Raw genomic sequence first — 18,103 nt, forward strand, 5'->3', positions numbered from 1 at the left:
GTGGGAAATTTTTCGACCACACTGCCAACTCAGTAATTCAGCTGAAGAGCACTGGCAGAATAGATGGCACCTGACTGACCTGCAATAGAAATATAAGAATCCCGCGGTGGTTCGTCCACCCGGGGGCACTCCGACGATCAAGTCAGTATATCTCTCAATGATAATCAATTATTTAACTCATAAGCTTGAGCCAAAAAAGCATACCTTAGACCTATAGAGGTGCCTCTCTTTTATAGCCAACATAAACCTAGTCCCAATAGAAGCCTAACTTCTATGGACTCAGGATTACTGCTAATCTTGGACTCCCAATAAGATTAGGATAAACTCTCTAAGAGTCTTATCTTAATACAAACTGAAGTCTTCTCTCATTCTAGGACTCTTGTCCCTCATCCAGGTTGAGTTCCCTTTTCATTCTAGGACTCTTGTCCCTTATCCACTTATCTTAGATTCCGATATCTTCGAAGATAACTTCGGCCTTGCCGAGATCACCTCGGCGTCATGACCAAGGCACGTGGCACCTCGACTGGCACGGCAGCATCACCTTGCCACGTGTTGGTACTTAGAAAATATATCCCCACAGTATCTAACATATTTCTTAAAATGCTTTATATCAGCCTACTCACCTCAATCATCTATAATATCCAAAAACACAAATCAATTAAAAGAAAAGAAAAAGAAGATAGAAATAAAGAAAAATAATTCAACGACAAGTGGGGATTATTCTAAACATATCTAAAACTATGGTGCCGTTTGGTAACACTTATGTTTTCAATTTTCTATTTATATTTATAAGAATTTAAAAAACTCAAATAAAAACTTATTTGGTAAAAAATTTGATTTATAAATCAGTGGTCTCAGTGTATAAATTTGGCCAAAAAATGAAAACACCAAAAATGTGTTTCCGTTTTGAGTTTTGAGTTTTTTTTTTTTTTTTTACAACCCAACACTAGCCACCACCCACCACCATTTTCCACCACCGTCTTCCGCCACCACCACCTACCACCACCATTCACCACCCACCCCTCGCCAACACCACCACCACCACCACCCACCTGCCATCCCCATCACCCGCCACTACCATCCACCGCCCGCCGCCACCACCCGCCACCTACTTGCCACCACCACTTACCACCCACCTGCCACCACCATCCACCACCTGCCACCACCAACCACCAGCCACCCACCCACCACCACCACCCACCACCACCACCACCCACCCGCCACCCACCTGCCACCACCACCATCACCCACCCACCACCCACCCGCCACCAACCTACCACCACCACCCACTCGTTACTACCTACCACCTACCACCCGCCATCGTCACCCACCCACCCACCACCGCCACCACCACCACTCGCCACCACCCGCCATCCGCCACCCACCTGCCACCACCACCACCACTACCACCATCACTTACTCGCTACCACCCACCACCGTCACCCACCCACCCACCATCACCACCCACCACCTATCCACCACCACGCCCCACCCACAACCGTCACCCACCCACCCACCCACCACCACTCGCCATCCGCTACCCACCTGCCACTACCATCTACCACCCGTCACCACCACCACCACCCACTCGCTACCACCCACCACCCGTCATCGTCACCGTCACCGTCACCCACCCACCTACCACCACCAGCTACCCACCACCCACTGTCACCACTTTCCATCACCATCTTCCGCCGCCACTTGCCGCTACTTGCCACCACTTGCCATTTCTCACTCTTTTTTATATTTTTAAAATTTTTTAAATATTTTGTCAATTACCAAACGTGGTTGTAATTTATATTTTTTAAAAAATAAATAAAAATCAATTTATAAATTTTTTATAAATATAAATCGAAAATATAAACGGTACCGAACACAATATATTTGTATAAATCTAATCAAATGACATTGAATAATTGCTAACAAATGTACCAAAGAAAGTGATTGTATCCGATGAAAAAGTACCCACTTTGACATTCACAAGGGTTGTGTACTGGTTAGCTGGCCTCCATTTATAGCTAAAATAGAGTATAATATTTTTCATTTATTTATTTATAATTTTTTCTACAATAATGATTCATCCCACTAAAAATATCACCACTAATAGTACTAATGTATTAAAAAAGTAAAAACAAAAAAATACAATTCCAAGACCAAAACATCACATCATTAATGGCGAAACCCACTGCCACCTAATTAGTGGGAGCACTAATTAGTGCTCCCAAACATTTTTTTTTTCTATGGGTTGATAATGTTCATTGCCTTAGTTGGACTTCATTTCTTCTCACTCGGTTTCCACTTTTCTTTTTCTCTTTCTTTTTCTTCCTTTATTTATTTATGGAAAATGAGTTGGACTCCCTCAAAGCACCACTTTGACCGCCTCTCTTTAATTGGCTATTTTTTTTTTTTTTTCTTTTTTTTCTTCTCCTCCAATCACCACTTGCCACGTGTGTATGGGGTGGGGGAGATGGTAATTAAAGGGGGTCTCAATCACTTCCCTTTATTTTTTTCAAAAATGTTTAAGACCCCCTTTCTCCCACCCCCTCCCCTTTTTTTTTTGATTAGTCACTTTTTTTTTCTTTTTTTCTTTTTTTCTTCTCCTCCAATCATCACCCGCCACGTGTGTGTAGAGTGGTGAGGGTAGAAGTTTGAGGGAGTCTAAATCACTGCTCTATTTATTTATAATGTTTTTTGGTCCATCCCTTTGTATGACTTGTAGCTAGATAGGTCTTTGGATAAGACTTTTTGGACAAGAAACTGAATTCCAATTAACAGACAACAAACCCTATATCTTGTTATGAGTTATTAATAAAATAAAAACTTATATAAATGATAGAGTGTTTGGCAAAAGTTATTTTTTGATTTTTTGGATTAAAATTTATAAAAAGATAAAATAGAATAAAATAGTTAATAAAACAAAATATCACCTCAAATCCATAATTATTTCATTTTTTCTCTCATAAACATCACATTCAATTATAAAAAAATTCAACTATCTTTCCAAATATAAAAATTTAACCTACTAAAATAGCTAAAAACTAAGATAGCTTACTAAAATAGCAACTTCTCAAACACCCACATAATTTACTTTGAAAGACAAAATTTCATTAATTCTAAATTGATATCTTAAGAATCTAACACAAGTAGGCATACAAAAAACAATTACAGATATTAAATACATAAACTTTTTTAAAAAGTGCACAATACGACATTCATTTTAAATATAGAGTCCACCTTTATTAAAATTTCAAAGCACTTCCACTTGATCCCCCTGCCATCCTTTAAATTAAAAATGAATAAATAAATAATGCTAACAAAAATACCTTAAAACATGTTTAAAATTTAAAATGTGTGGAAATTTATTTTTGGTGTGATCCACACCGTACAAAAGTTTAAATTTTGGCACAGCTTGTCTTCAGTCCGAAATTAGATTGGAGCATGTTGTTGGGCTTCGCAAGCCCATCACGTAATCTACATCAATAATTGGAACCGTGAATATTTAGGAATCATCGAGTACTTCATCTCTATAAAAAGTCATGTTGATTAGATATTGATGGTCACTTGATTAGATCAAATTTGTGTCAACGATAACTATGATTTAAAAAATAAATTATTAACACAAATGTAATTTGATCAAGTAGCTATTGATATCCAATCAACATGATTTTTTATAGGGATCAAGTACTCAATGAGTTCTACACAATCACAGTTCGAATCAATGATGTGGGCTAAGTGGGGCCCACAACGGCTCAATAGTACGCTTTAGTTGGGAGCCGAACCCTAAATTTAAACAATGGATTCAAAATATGGATACTTTTCTGAATACATAGCATTTCCTTAAAAAATTACAACAATTTTATTTCTTAAATCTGAAATTTTAATCCTTTTTAGGGGCAGTAAATTCCGATAACTTGAGGGATGACAAAAGAGAAAGGGATGGTGCAATTTGATTTTCTTTTTGTCAAATTAATAAATATGGCATCTTGATGAGCAGGTCTACATATAAGAGAAATTATTGGATAAATTATAAAAAAAATTATTAAATTTACACATGCCATGAGACATGATGGCACCACCAAAGATATCCTCATTCACTAAGTATCCGTGTTATTAATCCTATATATCATTGAATCAATTTTACTTATTTTTTTAATTTTTTATGTAAATTCATACAATATATATATATATATATATATAGATGTATATATGTAAAACTTATCAAATAATAATTGATTTGTTTTTTAAATATGTCGGGTCGTATACGTGCATATATACATGACATTATTTTCTAAGTTCATACGAAAGAAAGTGAAATATGAAAGAAAGTGAAATGAGTGATAAAATTCATGAGATGGATCATTTTCTTAGGAAGAAAATTAGATTATAGGAATGCAAGTCATGGGAAGGAAGGAATCCAGGGGTACGAGGCCATCACTTGAATTGGTCATATGACTAAACTTAGAAAGATTAGGGTGATGACAAAATTAAATAACAAGACTTCTTTGTATTCATAGGAATCTAAAATTAAGAACTATTTGACCATTTCAAGAACACATGATGAGTTCATGCATGACTGGGCCTCATCCAAGTGCATTTTCTTTTCTTTTAAAAAAAAATTAATAAGAAGCTTTAGAAAAGTCTAACAAATTTATTATCATTTTACATATCTAATTTTTTAGTAAAGTGATGAGAATTATTGAATATGGTGTGAATAAGAATAAACAAAATAAAAATATATTTTAATATAAAAATATAAGAATATTTTTTATTTTTAATCCAAATAATTAACGTATTACTGGTGGAAATAAGGTTAAGTATTAAGTGAGTTAAATTAGGATAGGGTAGTTGACCCAATGGTTTATGTAGACCTTGTGAAAGTCAAAGTTTTAAGATTTGAGTCGATGGAGCTATTGTGGTTCTTTCATTGTAATCTAACTTAAGTAGTGTTTGATAAAGCTGAAAATTAAAGACTAGAAATTAAGTATTGAAAATTGAATGTCGAATTTTTTGAGTTGAAAAACTGTTTGATAAAAATTTAAGAAAAATAAGTTGTTTAATATGTATAAGATTAAATTTGAAATTTATTATTTTCAAATTGTATATTTCAATTTTCATATGATAATGCTGGTAGTAGTGGTGGTGTGGTGGTGGTGGTAGTTGCGATGGTAGTGGTAATAAAATGATGATGGTGGCTATGGTAACAATGGCAATGGTGATGAAAGTGGTGCTAGTAGTGGTGGTGGTGGTGGTGGTGGTGTAGCAGTAGTGATAGTGGTGGTAGTAACAGCGGCAGCGATGGTGGTAGTGGTAGTGGTAGTGGTAGTGGTAGTGGTAGCAATGGTGGTAGTAGTAGTGGTGGTGGTATGATGGTTGTGGTTATGGTAGTAGTGGTAGTAATAGCGACAATGCTAGTGTTAGTAGTGGTGGTGGTGGTGGTGATAGTGGTAGTGATAGTGATGGTGGTAGTAGAAGTAGCAATAATGGCGGCGGCGGTGGCAGTAGCGGTGGCATGATCATGGTGGTTGTGGTGGTAGTAGGCCCATAAATAGATCGAATTCGGATCAGATCTGTCAAAATCCAAATCCGATTTGATTAAGACAAACTCGAATCTGATCCGAATCTGTTTAGCCCATATCCGATGATTTTGGATATCCGATCCGATCTATTTATTTATTTATTGAGTTACAATTTTATATATATATATATTTTTTTTCATTTTGTGTTTTCTTCATTCAAATTGAGAATAATCAGATTGGATTATAAGATTATTGGATCGGATTTTTGCATATTCGATCCCTTTAATAAACGGATTGAATGGGTTTGGATTATCAGATTATCGGATCGAATTTTTTATAAATGGATTCGGATTTTTGAATCAGATTCGAGTCGGATTCGGATTAAATCTGATTCGTTGACAGCCCTAGATGGTGGTAGTGATGGTGGCAACGACGACGACAACTGTGCTAGTTGTGGTGGTGGTGGTGGTGGTAGAAGTAGCAATAGTGGTGGTGGTGGTAATGGTGGCAATGACATGATGGTGATGGTAATAGTAGCGGTTGTGGTAATGAATTTATAACAATGTATATCGATAAGTTTTGTGTGGCTTAATTTTTTCAACAATGTTAGGCGGTTCGAAAAATCATGGATCAAATGGCTTGAAACACCTAAAACGATGTCGTTTTGAGTGTAAAACGACGTTGTTTTGACACATTCGAGCCATCTGAGCTACAAAAATTCGGACCACTAAACATTTTTCAATTTTTTTAAGTTTTTGCCTATATTTTAAGAGAGATTTATAATTTTAAGTTATATTCATTGTTGTTATCAAATAGATTTTATTTATTATCTCTTAATATGTTCAATTTTAAATACTGAATCAAATTATCAAATACTCCCTCACTAATCCACTAACATGCTATTACAAATAATAATAGTAATAATAAGGGGAAACTTATTGTAATTATACTTTGAGGACTCTAATTTATTTTCCCTGAACCTTCAAGAGGGCTATTTTTGCCTGGAACAGACTTCCATTTACTTCCAGAGAGTCATGCAATAGACCCAAATTATACTTACCCAAAAAAATGGACCCAAATTAAATTCCTTATTAGTTTATCAACATGTCTTTTTCCTTTTCGGAGAATTTTACAATACACACCCAATATTATATACACATTTAATTACAGTTTTTTTTTAGTTATCATTAATTTTTTCTTTAATTATGACATTATTTTAAGATGTTTGGTTATAATTTTTATATTTTTTAGTCATAACTCAAAAAGTATAAAATTATATTATTTTTTTAATTATAAAATATATATAATACACACCGTTTAAAGAATATGTACCATATTCTTTCCCTGCCTTTTAATCTTTATCAGAGGTTCCATTTTTTCCTCCAGTTAAAATGGCTACAGCGAATTTGGGTTTTAATGAGTATGACCACGTTTGGAGTTTTATTTTTTTTATTAATTTCTTAATTTTCTTATGAGATAAAAAAATTTAATATATTTAAAAATATTTATTTTAGTTATATGAGATTTTTTGAATAATTAGTGTTGACTTGCTTTTTTAGTGACCTTTTAGTATTTTTTAAAATTTTCAACTTTTTTTAATGAAAAAATTACTTGTCAATAGAAAGTTGGGAAAATTATAACATATTTATGAAAAAATTTATACTTTTGATTATTAATATTGATAAAATTTACCATCAATTTGTAATTATTTTTCAATAATTACACCGAACTAAAATTCCTCTTTTTTTATAGTCAAAAAGTCAAATTCCGTATGGAGCTTAAAATGTATAATCATTTTAAAATAGCTATGTTATTGGCTATTTTAAAATAATATTTTAGTTTCCAATTTTTTTAAAAAAAATTATTTTGGTTCCCAACAGAATTTATTATATAATGCATATTAAAATCAAAAATGGAATAACAATATTTTAAAAACTTCAAAAAAAAAAAAAAAAGCAACAAAATTAAAAAATTGGAGACCAAAATGTATCTGTGGTCTTACTGATTTTGTTAAGGTTTTGTATAAAATTTTGCTGAGTACCCCTCTCGCCAATGCTGACGCCAAAACAACCAAAAAGAAAAAAAGAAAAAGAAAAAGAAAAATGAAAAAAAAGAAAAAGAATTTTCATGACAAAGGTATTTGCAAAAATTAATTACAAATACATGAAAAAAATTATGATTTTACTCTTTAATATTTGTAAAGTTTAACACTGATCTAAAAAATATTTTTCTAAATATACACTGATTTGAAATTACCCAAAAAAAGAAAACGTATTGCATACATTAGAAACTACTCTAACTAACCCAAAAGATTAATATGACAATCATTTGCTAAACAATGGTTATTACATCAAAAAGAAGTCAATAAGTAACTAGTCCAAACATTAGACCCCTTCCAAAGTGGAATGGAAGAGAATGCCACATTAGATCAAGCTGTTCTCTTCACAAATCAACGTGTGATTTTCTCCCCCGCTAATTAAGCAGCTCCTCCTGGGATAAACACTCTGTAAACAGTAAATTTTGAGTTAAAGTCGAAGAGGTTTGACTCCTGTTCAAGTTGGTCATTTCAAGCGTTTGGACTTGGTAAGCTCATTTTGGGACCGATTTCAGTAATTCGAACCGTTCACCATTTGAGATTCATTGAGTAGAATATTTACATAAAAATTAAGATAATCGGACATTGGTAGACCCAAGTCGAAAAAAGTAAGACCAGACAAAAATAAGCCTAAAAAGTAACAGAATCTATTAACTGCAGACAAAACAAGGTAATAGGAATCAAAAAGCTAAAATTTTAACAAAAAACTGCTTCCAAACATGTATAGGAACAATCACCTTTTGGGAAGCAAATCATGCAGCCAACGCGATCACAAAAACTTGGACCTGCAAGAAAACCAGCAACAAGAAGATTCAGTCACTGGAACTGTCCGACAATGGAGAAGTTACAACTGGAAAAGATACAATTTCACTGTGATAAAAAGCACTAATTTTCCTTTTTAAGCAAAATATATGTTGCCTTTTGACTTATAGGACAAAAAACACTTTTTGTAACTGCAACCCGAAAGTAGTTGGGTAAACTTAATCCCTATTTCCTTCTTTTTGTGTGTCAGCATGAAGTGTTTCAAGGAAGAAGCAACCAGTATTCCGGGCAAGGGAGGAAAAACCTGTGAACAGTCTTTACACTGAGTTTGAAAGAGTTCAAATTAATTTTGGGAAAGTTGCATGGAAGCTTTAGTTGAATATACATTGTACTTTACAACACAAAAAAGCAAAATTACAAAGCCATAATAACACGGTTTCGTGTAACTTTTCTCAAGTTGAAAGTTGATAAACAGAAAGCTTAAGAAAAGAGCACCTCTCCCTTAGCTTTTTCTAAAAGTTTCTTACCGTAACAGAAACAAAACACAAAATAGGACACAAACACTCACAAGCCTGTGGACTCTGTTTTTTTCCCATTTTGTTCACCTTACTTGTGTTTTTGATGACAAAGAAATAATTTCAGTAATTAGCGAGTGAAAGTCAGCCTCACGAGACGAGAATAAATCCCCGATACATAAACCACAGATCTTAGTATCAATTCATGTCCCACAGGAGGCGTCTCATCTTCATCACAAATTTAAGCACATAAGACAAGGGCCATTCAACCTTTAAAGTTTGTGATGCCCATCAAATTGTGTACGAGGATAGTATCGGTAGCTTAGCTGCCTTGACAAAGTTCTGTTTTTTCCAGTGTGCAGACACATGCATATAGGATGAGTTAACTGTCACAAATTTAAAGCCCAAAGAAAACTCATTTATAAAAAGTTATCACATTCTGAAAGTAAAAGGTCATAATATCGGTATATGTTTGTGCATCCTCTAACATTAGGTTTATAAAATGTGCTGCTGATAGAGCCACAAGTTGAGTTGGGTGCCCTGCACTTGGCCTTTCTGTCAACAACCAAAGCAGGTTGCACCATGACTCGTAAGGCAAGGCTAAGCTTGGCTCAGATTTCAGGCCCAAAATTGAGTTCATGCTGAGTTGGCCCAGCACTATCTGGACCTGAAAACCCAAGATTTTTGTTTCAGCTTTCAACTCCAACTATTATCAAATACCTTAGTGAATTAAATAATTAACAGATTCAATAAGCTGGCAATTGAGGTTGTTCTAGCTCAACTACCTGACATTTATTCATTCAAGACAGACTAATGCTAAATCAGATTCTGGTTGAACTTTGCCCCGTTAAAACTGCAAAGCGAAGTTCAAAAACAAGTGTTCCTTGTTCTGATGAGTTTCTGGCACATAAAGAGTATTTCACACCTGTAATTTTCTCTTTTTGCAATGCACTCTCCTGTGGTTTATCATGCATAAACACAGCAACATTTGGAAACAGAATAAACACAACATCATCTGAAAAAACAATGTCCCAGATTTTCAGTAAACCCAAAATAACTAACTTAAATTTCCAAATCGTCAGAGTTCTGTTAGCAATCTAATATGATAAGACATCTGCAGACCGTTCATCCCTGCTCATGATCATTCTAGGCGCCTCAAGTGATGGCAAGTTCTTTCCTTAAAAGAATGCTTTTAATCTCATGGAAAGAAGGGTTTTGTCCAAGTCCGTCATCTACCTATAACCTCAACCAATATTGTAATGGCCTGTTTGATTAGTAAGGCCCTGTTTGATTAGGTGGATTGTTAGTGATGGGATTGTTAATGTACACTAAACCTAACCCACTAACCTAACCCACTACATCCACCCCACTAAACCTAACACACTTACCATCTCCACTACCACCCACCACCTCCACTACCATCCACTACCACCACTCACTTACCTCACACCTCTCCTATATAATAGCTTGCAACATACAAATCAATATACACATCAATCTTGTAATATACAAAATCAATCAATAATAATATAGATACATTATTCTCTGTATTTCTCTCTTTACACATTAGAATTAACATGGTATCAGAGCAATAAGATTTAGGCCTATATTCCTTTCTTTCCGGCGGGCAGCCGGCCGGCAACCATGCCTTCGCTGCCCGCTGGAGTTTTTTTTCAACATCTCCTACACAGCATCACCATTACCCCTTCCCAAAACCAAAATACAGAAGGCAACAAACCTAGTAACACATGTCTCCTCCGCGTTTATCTGGTGGTGGTAGGTGGACGCCGACTCCAATTGTTGACCATCTTCATTTACTTTGTCATTGTTCAGATCTGCTTTAAGGCTCTTCAGTTTGAGACCCGAAGTCTCCGTCAGGCCTACACATGTCTCCTCGCCGGCTACCTCCCAACGGAGCTTGGTCTCCTTCCCGGCCTCCACCCTCTTCGTTGTCTTCACCTTCTTTCCGATCACACCCTCCACCCCCGCCATCATCTGAGGTCATTTCCTTTTCGTTCGGTTCTTGGCGAGATTCCGCCCACTTCCGGGTTGGGAGAGCTTGTCAATTTGTTTGTGAAGTATCTGACTCTGAGTTCAGTTCCGTTTACTGAAGTGTCTGATCTAGTTGCATATAGTGAGAGTCCTCGGTGGAGGGTCTCTGGATCTTCGGATGGATTTAAGTCAAGGAATGCTATGACAGTAACTTATGTGGATTCTATTGGATGTTGGAACACACGGATTCAGAGGCCATTGTACTGGTTTCTATTCTATTGGTTGTTGGAACACACCTACTGAAAGAGTTTCACCCAAGACTACTATTCCTCCCCCACCCCACCTGGTGCAGTGTGCATTGTTTGAATATTCAACTACTCAGTGGCTTTCTTTCTCTCACTTTTAACCCTTCCTTTCCTTTCTTTTTATTTTAATATTCACATCCACTACATTATTTTAATATTCACATTCACTACATTATCCCACCGTCCATCAAAGCCTTATTTTATCTTATTTATCATCATCATTTTCAAAACCATCTTCTCCACTGCCCCACATATATCTATATATATATATATATATATTTTTTTTTTCTTATTATAATCTATTACTCAACACACTCTCTCTCCTCCTATCTCCCATCACTTTGCTGGACAATGAGCAAATTCTCCTTCTCATTCTTATTATTTTTATTATTATCACATGGGCGTGTTCCCCCTCTTAAAAAAAAAAAAAAAAAAAAAAAAAAAAAACAACAACAACAAAAAAAACATTTTACAACTTTGCACAACACCAAATCATATTTTATTCATCTCAGGGATCAACCCCGATCACAATTTTACACAAAAAAAAAAAAACAAAAACAAAAACAAAAAAAAAAAAAAAAAAACAAAACAAAACAAAACAAAACCAACACAACACAAATCGGAACAGTGAGATTTTTCTTCTCTACTCTGCCGCCGGTCTCTTCTTCTTGCCTACGTCCTGCGCGGCCCTTGACGGTGCTGCCTCCGTGTTTCCCCCTCCACTGGGCATGATTACTACTCCCTGCTCCTCCACTGCCGAATATGACGGACCTCCAAAACGGAACATCACGGTGGCCTTCCGCTTCAGCTCCTTGTTTTCTGCCCTTAGCACGCTTATCTCTGCTCGCGCATCCTTATACATGCGTTGGAGCAGAGCCAGCTGGGAGTTTAAATGCTGCACCTCATTTGTCCTACTCTGCAGCCGGTTCGACAAGTTTGTGACCGCCGTCATGCTTTCCACACATGCCTTCAGAGTATACTGATTGGCCTCCACATCCGACTGCACAACCATTTTTTGCTCCACCGACTGCATCGGAAAGTTCAACGGAGCAAACCCAGTGGTGTTTGGTTGAGGTTCACGGGACACCGCACCTGCTATCTCTCTTGTGGACTCGTTGAGGTCGGGAAAGAGAGTAAGTAGACCACGGGACGACGAAGCCATTTTCTCTCGCAACAGAGTGTTACAGACTCTCTCTCTCAGCACAACGCAGACTTCTTCAGAGGTTTCTCTCAGTTTCTTGTCTGAGCCTCTGCCTCGGCCTCAGCTCCGTCTTGGTTAAATAGCCGAGGCAGCCACGCGCATCGCGCGCCTCTTCTCGCCGACAAACTGGCACGCCTTTTCATGGCACGCCTTTTGATGCATTCGGGCACGCCTTTTGATGGCACGCCTTTTGAGGGTGCGGGCACACCTTTTGAGGGCACGACTTTTGAGGGCTCGATATCTACATCCATGTATATCTTTTGGGCAGCCTATCTACACACTCATCCAGTGTCTTCTACACCGCTCCACTTTATCAATCCCTTTGTTTCAACCTCAAATAGGTTTCTATCTTCACACCTATTTGAGTTTGAGGGGGGGTTATACACAGTATCATGTTCAAGTCACCCCATGGCGCACTCCCTAAGTCGCCCCCTTGGTGCACCACCACAAGCTTCTACAACGGTCCAACATGACCCCATAAACTGTCTTCAACAACGGTCTGACACGACCACACAGTGTCTGCTACAACGGTCCGACATGACCCCATAAACTGTCCCGACATTGATTCCGGTCAGCTGCTACATCGGTCCGACATGACCCCGTAAACTGTCCTGCTACATCGGTCCGACATGACCCCGTAAACTGTCTTCTACAACGGTCCGACATGACCCCGTAAACTGTCCTGCTACATCGGTCCGACATGACCCCGTAAACTGTCTTTTACAACGGTCCGACATGACCCCGTAAACTGTCTGCTCCAACGGTCCGACATGACCCCATAAACTGTCTTCTACATCGGTCTGACACGACCACACAGTGTCTTCTACAACGGTCCGACATGACCCCGTAAACTGTCTGCTACAACGGTCCGACATGACCCCGTAAACTGTCTGCTACAACGGTCCGACACGACCATACCGTGTCTCCTATCCTGTTTTGTTTTTTATTTATCAGTTTACTTTTCTGTTTTGTTACTCTCTTCAAACTCAAGTTGGTTAGTTCCTATCCTCCTTGAGTTTGAGGGGGGCTGTTAATGTACACTAAACCTAACCCACTAACCTAACCCACTACATCCACCCCACTAAACCTAACACACTTACCATCTCCACTACCACCCACCACCTCCACTACCATCCACTACCACCACTCACTTACCTCACACCTCTCCTATATAATAGCTTGCAACATACAAATCAATATACACATCAATCTTGTAATATACAAAATCAATCAATAATAATATAGATACATTATTCTCTGTATTTCTCTCTTTACACATTAGAATTAACATTAACAATCCCATGAGATTATTAATCTCATGGGATAATTATGAGAAGGATTGTTATTAAATATACTATAATTTTGTAGGATTAAGGCCTCGTTTGGGAACAGGCTAATCTAGTAATTTTTTGGCTAATTGGCTAAAAAGGTAGGTAAAAAAAACTTATATGTTTGGGATGACTTTTTGACTAATTACGAAAAGCTGTGCAAAAAGTAGAGAGAAGCCGTAATTGTTGACTTTTTGGTATGACTAATTGGCTAATTTAGTAACTTTTTGGCTAATTGGCTAAAAATGTAGCATCCCAAACGAGGCCTAAGAGTTTTACGTATTACTAAGTCAGATGCTATTTGTGTGACCCACATGTAGGAATATTAATTTGATAGGATTAACAGTCCAATCTTATGTAGTTATCCTGGAATCAAACAGGCCCTAAGGCCATATTTGTCTGGGCAGACTGGATTAGGTTGGATTAGTATTCTCATAACTAATAGTCCTAAGACTACGAATTCTTTTAGATTGTGTATCATATTCTATATTTGGATTGAGTTACGATTATAAGGATGGACTAATAGTCCAAACACTTTGGCTTAATCCTCCAATTTATATCACATCCCCCTTTGTGGGATTGAATAGTCCATCATATATGAGATACCATATCTGGATGAATTGTTAGTCCGTACTTCAATTATTTAACCAACCATCGGATTAATAATTTTATTGGACTATTAGTCCAATCCAAGCTCGTGTCCACCCAAACAAGTTCCCCTTGTCCATGTTTGTTTTGCAACATAAATGAAAATATAATCTCAATTATAGGTATGTTTTGCATTATTACTTGTAAGATTAAAAAAATTCGTCAATTTTGTTGGATAGAATATCTATGATGATCTAATCTGAATAACAAAAATTACAACCAATGGATTGTGAATCTCATAGATTGATAATCCCAATCTACCCAATCAAACAAACCCTAAAAGATTGAATTGGCCTGATTTAAAGATACTTCATTAACCTCAACCAATTCCTCAAAAAACATAATTCCTTTTTGTAAACTCTTGGCAAACAATCATATTTATTCAATTGGTTCAACAATTCAACAGCATATACTTGCACTTATTTTCCAAGAAATAACCATTTATCAATAGAATAAACATGTTAGTGTTTGGCTCAACACCAAGTTTAATCACATCATCAAATTGAAAAACCGAGTGTGAAGACCAGTAGTTTATATACCAATGAATTGATAAGCGTATTGCAAAGGGAAGCCGCTTCGTCTTCGCTTTGATTGAGCGATCGGCGGAGGAGATGTAGCCGACCAGAAGCGACTTGGTGGCGTTGTGGTCCATCTCCCTGAAATAAAAAATCTTATCCCCTCATTTATAAAATATTAATTTTAATTTTTATATCATTTAATAATAAAATATATATTTTTTAAAAAAATTATCTATAAATCCCATTTTTACAAATGATTCACTTAGTTCTAAGAATTTTCTCATAAATTAATTAGTCTTATTGATTTTGGAAATGTAGATTTATGGCCGGTTTGGCAACTCTTGAAAAAGTTAAAAAATTATTTAAAAAGTTAGAAAGTTATCACTATTCATCAAAAAAAATATTAAAAAAATAATATACAAATATTAATTTAAATGGTAAATTAAAATAAAAGTTCAATCCGACCAACCCATCAACGTACGGACATGTCAGCCACCCGCAATGAAAGGAAAAACAAAAAATAATATGTGTACATTCACTTATTTGCATGGTAAAGTTGGGTCTGTGGGGCCCCATCATGGGTCTCGTTTTGATAATCCGAACCGTTCAATATGTAGAACTCGTCTAGTACTATATGTCTGTAAAAAATCACGTCTATCGGATATCGTTAACTATATAATCAAATCAGTTTTGTATAAAAATTGGATGGTATTATAGTTAACAGTTGCCAAAGAAAACTAACACGATCATATAGTTATTGATATTTAATAAACGTGATTTTTTTACAAGCATGTAGTACTCGATGAGTTCTACACATTGAACGGTTCCGATTAGAAAAACGAGACCTGTGGTGGGCCCCCATGGACCAAACAACACCATCCAATCAAAGCCCGAGAAGTAGACGATATTTTCTCATCTACTCACCCAGTCAGTCACCACTGCCATTTGGTATGGCTCCTACCCTATATTCTCCTCAACATTTATTTATACAATTTTTTAATACACATTTTTTCATAAAAATTCAAAAAGTTAACCCAAGCATCCATATTTTTTTCCTCAACTTTTTAGTCTAAAAAGACAAAAAGTGCACTTATTTAGGGCACTCCAAACAACTCCTAATATATTTTTTAGAAATTAGATTTACAGTTATACCCATATTTACATTATATTTCCTTCTTCTTTTTTTTCTTTTTTTTTCCTTTGTGTTAGAAATGTAAGATAAACAACCTATGACAATCAAATTTGGGATAAATTTTTATATGAAAATATTTTTTATTTGAAACGACTTGAAATGGGAGATTCTTAAAATATTTCAAAAAGAATACAAAAATTAATTGAAATATGAGATTCTTCTAACATTTCAAAAGGATGTGAGATTCTTCAAACATTTCAAAAGAAGTACAAAAACTCCTTAGTATATTTTGGGCAAATGTATAATTTCAAACTCTAATTGTGAGAACCCACATTTAATTATTCTTAAAAGAAAATAAATTAATAAATTAATTAATTAATTTTATCCAAAGTCTATCTAAAATATATATTAGTGCATGAGTTAGTTTTAAATTAATCCAATTTAATCACTAACAAAGACATTATTAAGAATAATAATTTTGTGGATGTTCAATATTTATTATTTATAAATTATTTTAATAAGGGTTCAACATGATAATTATCCTTACTAAATACTTTAGTTAAAAACCTTAGTTTATCAATTTTAATAAACCCACACAAATATAAAAATCAAATTTTTGGATTTTCTGTGACAGTAAATGCCACTTGTTCTCATGCATGGCATTTTTAGATTGTAGGCTCAAATCATATTCCTTGAATTTGAAAAAGAAAAATATTTCATACCACTAATTCAACACCATTAATATACCACTAATGACATGATAACATGTAAATCCCACTATTGATGTGATAAATTTTTTTTTTTCTTGCACTTGCCAACTCATTAATAGTATTTTTAGAACTGCTGATTGAATGCTCTAAATCGGAACTATTTGAAAAATTGGATTAGGCTCCACATAAATTGGAAAAGAGAGAGAGAGAGCCTCAAGTGAGAAGCCTATTAATATGCCTGCTTACAATGCACATTTCTTACTCAAAACTGATCAGAGAGAAATTCTGTGAGCAGCGAAGCTTAGTAAAAGAAGATGAGTAGATTAAGAAAGCTAAAATTTTCTACCATTTTATCATTCTATTTCAATTCTATTATTAAATAAGAAAACCCTCTTAACCCACTCATTTTTTTAAAAAGTTCAAAATTCAGATTGTGTCATAGCAATAATTATGGAAAGCATTTTATTGGGTAAATTACATTTACCTCCCTTCAGGTTTCTGACAAATACAGGGACCTCCCCTGTGGTTTAAATAATTACAGTAACCTCCCCTACTTTACCTGACAATGTCAAGATTCCCCCAAACCGTGACTGCCGTTAAAAGATCTAACAGATAATGCTGATGTCACTCATTATAGATTATGAAATGTCAAAAATGCCCTCACTACCTTCTAATTCATCCAAGTTCTACAACTTCATTGCCTTCTAATTTACCTTCAACTCCAGCAGCACCATTCACCATTGCAACACCTCCCACAAAATCAGAAATATACATAAAGGTATATATATATATATATGTGTGTGTGATGTATATTGATTCAATTCTCTATTTTTTTTCATTCAAACAAACATATATATATATATATATAAATACATAAAGATATATATATATATATATATATATCTTTATATATATATATATATCAGAAAGTAATCCAGGTCAACAACTTTGAGGGCAACATATATGTTAACATATATATATATATATATATATATTAAAACAATTGAACATATATATATAGATTTTTCCATTCAATCACATATATTGGCTACGATCAATATATATGTTAACATATATATATATATATATAAATACATAAAGATATATATATATATATATATATGTAAGATATTTATATACACATATATATATGTGTGTGAGAGAGAGATATATATTAATTCAATTCTCTGTTTTTTTTTTTCATTCAAACAAACATATATATATATATACATAAAGATATATATATATAAATATAAGATATTTATATATATATATATATACACGTGTGTGTGAGAGATATATATTGATTCAATTCTCTATTTTATGTTTGATATATATATATATATATATTTGATTCAATTCTTTGTTGTTGTTTTTTATT

At 35.0% G+C, this 18,103-nt stretch overlaps 1 long non-coding RNA gene across 1 annotated transcript; it reads right to left on the reverse strand.

Moving 5' to 3' along the window:
- Positions 1–7,638: 7,638 nt before the first annotated feature.
- LOC114299614 (uncharacterized) lies at positions 7,639–15,033 on the reverse strand. Its single transcript, XR_003642394.2, has 3 exons — positions 14,902–15,033; positions 8,349–8,396; positions 7,639–8,020 (listed from the first exon to the last, which is right to left on the reverse strand). It is a non-coding gene; the product is annotated as an uncharacterized LOC114299614 (long non-coding RNA).
- Between the last annotated feature and the right edge of the window lie 3,070 nt (positions 15,034–18,103).

Source organism: Camellia sinensis, chromosome 1 (assembly GCF_055761805.1).
Source record: "Camellia sinensis isolate YWXY chromosome 1, ASM5576180v1, whole genome shotgun sequence".
NCBI classification, from domain to species: Eukaryota; Viridiplantae; Streptophyta; class Magnoliopsida; order Ericales; family Theaceae; genus Camellia; species Camellia sinensis.